The sequence below is a fragment of the Adiantum capillus-veneris genome, chromosome 9 (assembly GCF_014529385.1).
Source record: "Adiantum capillus-veneris isolate H3 chromosome 9, ASM1452938v2, whole genome shotgun sequence".
Classification (NCBI taxonomy): Eukaryota; Viridiplantae; Streptophyta; class Polypodiopsida; order Polypodiales; family Pteridaceae; genus Adiantum; species Adiantum capillus-veneris.
In genome coordinates this window covers 46,283,461-46,289,994 of record NC_140939.1, presented here as the reverse complement: position 1 = coordinate 46,289,994, position 6,534 = coordinate 46,283,461, and the positions used below count along the sequence as shown (strand labels likewise).

Below are 6,534 nucleotides of genomic sequence, written 5' to 3'. Positions count from 1 at the left end.
AGCCTGCTCAACAATTAGAACAACACCTTGGAGACCAAGTGAGCCGTGCTCCAGTATAACAGTGGACAACTACATATTAAGAACTAATTAAACAAGAAAAGTGCAACAAATATTCATACCTTGTCTTTGAAGAAAACTTGAACCGTTGATGGGCGTGCTCTAACAAGGCACTCACTAGAATCCATGCTTCTGATCAAGATTGGGTGTATTCAAGCCGTGCTTGATGCGGGCTTGCAACTAATAATTGGCCATTGCCAATAATGTAGGCAACAATATTTGAATGCTTCAGATATCTGTCACAAGTCGTGCTTGCTTGCAGTGCTTGAAGTGTGCTCACTTTGTTGCATGATATAACTATGCGCATTAACATTGACTAAACAAACAAAAAATCTATGCATACCTTGTTAATTATGCGACTCGACTTGCGGTGCCATCGATCTTTTGCATGATGCATGAGCATGTATGCTAAGCTTTTCATCTCCGTACACATGTTCCCTACCCGCCGAGTCTCAAGCGGTGCTGACGGATATACCATGGTAGGTTGTAGCCTTGCCGATCAATGCTTCGATGATCCGCAAATCAATAGCAATATTGTCCTTGCCGTTGTCACTGTGTCGGGGTTGTGAAAGTAGAGGGAGGTGAGAAAATCACTGCCAAAAGCCCCAAAAACCACATCATTGACCGGCTGTGTGTGGCCCTACCATGGGCTTTGACCCTTAACTAGGTGGGGGTACCCCAAAATTAGGGTGCCACATAAAAATAAAAAAAATTCGAAATTCCTCCTGCAGCAATGGCGACCGACTGCGCATAGCCTCTCAAATAGATGACAGGCGCTGTCGTGCTGTCGTACATCTAAATGGATAATTTCATGCAGGAGTCGTATATTCAGAGTTTTTAATGAGTGCTCGGAATATGGATGGGAGCATAGAATTTTCACACGATGGCAAGCTTGCAATGGCTGTCATGTGGCGTGGGAACAGTTTTTTATATCATAACTTGAAATCTGAAGTTGTCAATGCCAGAAGTTTCGGGAGTAAATATTATGCTATAGGCTTGATTGGAAGATGGAAATGTATATCCAAAGTAATGGGGAGTTTCAGCCTGGTGCAGTGGTGTTGCAATGAGGAGTGGACTCACTTTCAGGTGATAGACATGGATGCTATGTCTTGCAGCGTTATGTGGATTTTGCATTAGGTGTATAACAACGTCAGATGGTCACTGAAATAGTAACCAATGATCTTGCAGTCAAGAGCAATACGGAAACTATGTTGTGAAATATATTCTTGACCTTGGGCTTTGGTGGAAGTAGTTTCAAGGCTTAAAGGCAACTTTCCTCACCTTGCCATGCAAAGGTTCAGTAGCAATGAAGTAGAAAAGTGTTTAAAGGTTGCAACAGAGCAAAGTAAGTCGATGAAGAGGGGCGTGTGAATGGCTGCTTAGAGTATGAAGCTAACAATAAAGCAAGGGTTTTTATTAATATTGAGGAGGCAGTAAAAGAAAAATCTTGCCGTCAAGGGGGTGATAAAAAAAGGCCAGCGTGCGACGATCGGCAAGAGGTTTTTTTTTCAAGAAACTGCAGACAAAGCAAGTGGGGGAAAGCAGGCAAAGCTCTAGAGGGCCGACATTTCATAAAGTGCAGAACGGGGAACAACGAGAGCGAGGGGCGTGTCTTCGATTGCAGCCTTGGAGATTGACGAGCAGAGAGCGAGGAGTACCGGTCTTCATCAAGGAGGGAGCCGTCTGCAAGGGAGTTTTTTGGAAGCTAGAGTGCGAGCAAAGGGCACAAGAAAGCGTGCCAGCAGACAAGGCAAGGAACTGTCGGGGTTGGCTTTGGTGAGGAAGACCATCGAGAAGGAGTAGCAAAGCTGTGCCGAGAGCAACAGGAGACCGAGAGGAGCCTGAGAGGGGAATCTCCGTCAAAAGAGAGCAGCAACAACAGGTCCATCCGAGGAGGAGTGCTGTTGAATACGAGGCCGAGCAGGGAAGATTGTTGTTGTGGCGACAATTGCAAAAGCAGCGTAATTAAACTCAAAGTTGAGTTTTTTTTTTAAGGGAACCAAGGGGTATTACATACAAGAAGAGCCGAGTACCGATAAGAAATGGAAATTTGCAGCGGTAACTCTGATAGAAACTTGAGGAGCAGCTTCATGAAGTTAGAGTGAACAGGTTTACAGAGAAAGTGCACTATTGATAAGAAAGGCAAGTCTGTGTTCGTAGAAGAGGTCGAGAAGAGCAAGGGAAGTGTATTGAGGCCATAAATCTTTGGCTTTGCACGTCCGCTCATAATCTTGGCAAAGTTTAGAGCACTTCATGCCTATTGCAGTGAAGTTTCTTTTGTATCGAGATTTTAAGCTCATTCAGTTTAACAACTTAAGATTCTAGGGTGTCATTCGAGTCAAATTATCTTGTGTTGTATCTTTTCTCTCACCACATTCCCACACTGAGCAACCCAGTGTTGATCCTGGCTCACTAACCGCACTTATTGTACTCCGACATCTTTGGTGAACCCGATGCAAACACGAGTCGGGGTGGGACTTGGGAGCAGAAGATGTCGACACCACAGGAAGTAGCAATGCAAGAGATGATGCAGCAGTTCGCAACCTATATGCAGGAGCGCAGTAGGCTTCTCAACAGCAGTACAAACAAAGTGAACATATTCGTCAAGCGAGGTATACGGTAACTGAAAAGCTGCAAAGATTTGAAGGTCGTGATATTTCAAAATTTTGTATTGTTTATGAACAATGTATGGAGGACTATGGAGTTAATGATCAGAACTCAGTGGAAGGTTTTCACTTGATTGCGGCTCCTGAGCTTAGGGCTCGAATTGAAGAAATTCGGGTAACACATGGTGCAAACTGGCAAGAGTTTAAGAAGGCTTTACAAGAAGAGTATTTTCTCGAAGATTCTCAACGGGTTTATGAAATGGATACAGCAGAAGGATAAAGGTTTATCTGCGAGAGAATTGCTACGACCTTTTGAAAAGAAATTTGAACAGTTATCTACTGCTGAGCAGAAAAGAATGCAACCGAAAAAGGTCGAGCTATTTATTCAAGCAGCAGATTTGCGCCTTCAGAAGAGCTTGGTACACTTGCTGAGGACCCATCTGGTGAGTTGGGCTTAACTTCTGATTGGAAATTGGTTACAGAAGATGTAAATATGATTGTAAAGCAACAAAAGAGGGTGGACAAGTTCATAGTGGCTGATCCTATGGAAGCGCTCGAAGAGGATCTAGTGGAGAAGCCCAAGCCCAAGCTAGAAGAGCCAGTCCTTGATGAGCTGGTAAAAGGTATACAAGAGTTGAATTTGAATTTGGAAGCTGTTAAACTTGATGGTTTGAGTGCAAGTGGATCATCTTTAGAACCCAGACAGCGTCTTCCACAACAAGACTGGGATAAAGGATGCATGTGGCGTGATAGCTTAGATCATATACGCAAAAATTGTGATGATTTTAATGAAGCTTATAAGAAGAACACAGTTTTTTGGAAGGACGGTAAGCTGCATCTTAAAGAAACTGGTGAACGTCTACCTTTTAACTATGGGAAGGGCGGTATGAAGAAGCTGGTTGAGGAGATGCAGCACTATGCCTCTACGGTTGATGCAACAACTTATGGATTACAGGTATGCAGTGCGGAGAATGAGGAAAGTACCAAGGCTAAAGGGAGTCTATGGCCATATGCTTTGAGGACAACTGATAAAGGTAAAATAACTCGTGACACATTAAGTCAAGCTGGGAATTGCATTCGACAAACTACGGGGTGGTCAGATCCTGTAGATTCTCTTTCTGTGTATGCCTTTCTTGCAAAAGCTCAGGCTAATGAAGCTATAGTGGAAGAGAAGAGCAAGAGAGATGAAGACATTGTGGGCTCATCAAATCGAGCTACGAGGACTAGCGGCAAGAAGGAAGAAGGTGCAAGTTCGAAAGCAGTTCCTACACCTGAAGTGGTTATGGAAGAGTCATCAAAAGATAAAAAGCAAGGTAAGCCAAAAGGGCCTTCTTACAAGTTAAAATTTGATATTGAATTGGCTACAGATCTGAAGAAGGTATTTGAGGAACGCATTCTCAATAGCAAGGTGGAACTTACTTTGAGTGATGTCTTGGGCATTGCTAAACGCGAATTTCATGAGGAGATCATTGATATTATTAAGAGAAAGCGACAAGTATCGGTCGAGCAAGAACCTGATGTGGTCAAGAGCCAAGTGATTCAACATGTAGAATCGATTTTGGATGCTTACGAGTCAGAGATTGAAGAAGATATGTTCACTTCAATAATGATGATGGTGGGGAAGCAGTACCTAGGAGTCATTTTTCCAGAACACATTGGGCGAGAGCCACTACGGAGATTGTTAACCCTCACGGCACACGGACACCCCATCACCTACGACGGACGTGTATTATGTATTTGGTAGAGTCAGGTACCGGGCTTGTCGGACCAATAGGAAAAGGGTAAGAGTGATCGCCGATGAGAGGCGCACTCTAACTGGGACATTCAAGGGATTAGTTGGCTAAGCATGGGCGCCCAAGTGTGAATGGGTGAGCTCATATAAAAGCCAACTAAACCTAAAATTCACTCATTCTCTCATTTGTGCAATAGAAGAGTGCTCTTGCTCCATCTCCATCTCCATCTCCATCTTCTTCTTCTTCACCTCCTCGAGTGTGTGTGTATGTGAGAGAGAGAGAGAGGGAGAGTGTGTGTGCGATCGAGCATTACGAAGGCACGACGGCGGCGAAGTGGTTGAGCGCGGCACGACTGCAGCTTCTTCTTCATCGCGGCGAGGAATCCACCACGAAGGCGAGCGTAGAGCGGTGAGTGACACACCCTTTGCTCTCTTGAGCTTGCTAGATTAGTCTTGTTGTGTGCTTGGAGCCATTTGTGGCTCGCACACGGTGTATCGGCAAGTCCCTTGCTTCGACAGTGCGGCAAGGAGCACACATTTTTGGCGCCGCTGCCGGGGAATCGCCCTGCACTCAACCCAAGAGGCACTTTGTGCTTCTCCTATGAGTTGTTTGTAGTAGGAAAGAAGAGGAAGAGGAAGAGGAATGAGTTATTTTTCTGCAAGTTGTTAATTTCTGTATTGTCTGCAAGTTCTGTGATTTCTGCATAATGTTGTGTTTGCTGTTTGCACACAGTCTTTGCACAATTAGTAGTCGTTAGCTTGTTTGCAGTGAATGAATAAGTAGGAAGGCAGTTAGCAATTTCTGTTTGCACACAGTCTGTACACAGTTTTCTGTCAAGGTTTGGCTGCACACAGTCTTTGCACAGTAAGGTAGTGAGAGAGGAAGTAGGTGGATAGTTAGCTCACTGTCAGTAAGCAGTTAACAGATTAGTCAGTGGTTAGCAGCATTGTTAGTAAGTAAATAAGGTAGTGAGCTGTCTGTGAGCTATTGACTGGGAGGTTAGGTAGGTGAGAGTGTGTGTGGCCATGAGAGGGTCACCTAAACCGCGCGCGATCATCCCAAAAAAATTAAAAATAAATAAATAAAACCGAAAATATTTAAGCGTGAGTGACTGGGGGGGCTACACTAAAATTTTGATCGGGATTGGGTTCATTTTCCCAAGCCCAAGCCCAAGCCTAGGCCCGGGCCTCGGTCCTCAGTCTTATGATATATACTAGACTCACTCTTATATATATACCCTACCCCCTCAAGAGGGAATGAGAGCATGTGGGGCAAGTCCTCCACTCTCCTCCCTTCTCTTTCCATTTGCACCCTTAGACTTTCTAATTTGGGCCTAGTTCCCTACTAGAAATTGATGGTTTTAGGGATTCCGAGGGCATAAAGTGACCAAATGGAGGGTTGTAAAGCACGGCATGTCCCTCTGACCGAGACGCTCATTTTGAGCTATCATACGTTCTATTCTATAGCTGGGTCAGAAAAAAAAGGACCAAAAAATCAAAAAATAAATAAATAAGAAAAAACTTGGGTTGCAAAACACCCAAAATTACTAGGTGAGCAGTCTTCACGGGCCCTCACTGACACTTCTAAGGGATCCAAGTCATATGAACCTACGCTCTGGACGAGTGTTAGAGCACGAGCATATTGGTAGTGCCTCCATTTACGCGGGCACCCATTATTCCTCCACCCTAGGTTCTGGACCTTCGGCCGGGACTCAAGGTAGCGCGACCCAAGATCCTCATATCGCGTCTAGTGATTCTTCCTCTGACTACGAAGTCATGGAGGGGTATCCTACACCAAACCCTGATAGTTCAAGTCAAGACATGCATGCCATGGGCCCACGGCCCGGGTCCAGCATGTTTAGCCGCTTAAAAGAGACCCTTAGTAGAGGTACTTGCTCCGAACATGCGATTAATGAAATAAATGAAGGGAGTGGGGAAGTAAATTCGTCATTCATGCCTAAAATGGACCCTATGCTTCTTGAGAGTGTGCATGTGAATGTTCCATCCACTGCACCTCCTGATCCTTTAGGACTATCTCCCTCTGAGGTTTTACTACCCGATGGTAGGAGTCTTGCCGAAGTACAAGAGATCGAACGCTATATGCAAGCAACAAGGGAGAGGGAAATTGAGAAACTACGA

At 44.7% G+C, this 6,534-nt stretch overlaps 1 pseudogene; it reads left to right on the top strand.

The window, feature by feature from the left end:
- The first annotated feature begins 912 nt into the window (after nucleotides 1-912).
- On the top strand, nucleotides 913-4,580 carry LOC147450442 (uncharacterized; annotated as a pseudogene).
- The last annotated feature ends 1,954 nt before the right edge of the window (nucleotides 4,581-6,534 follow it).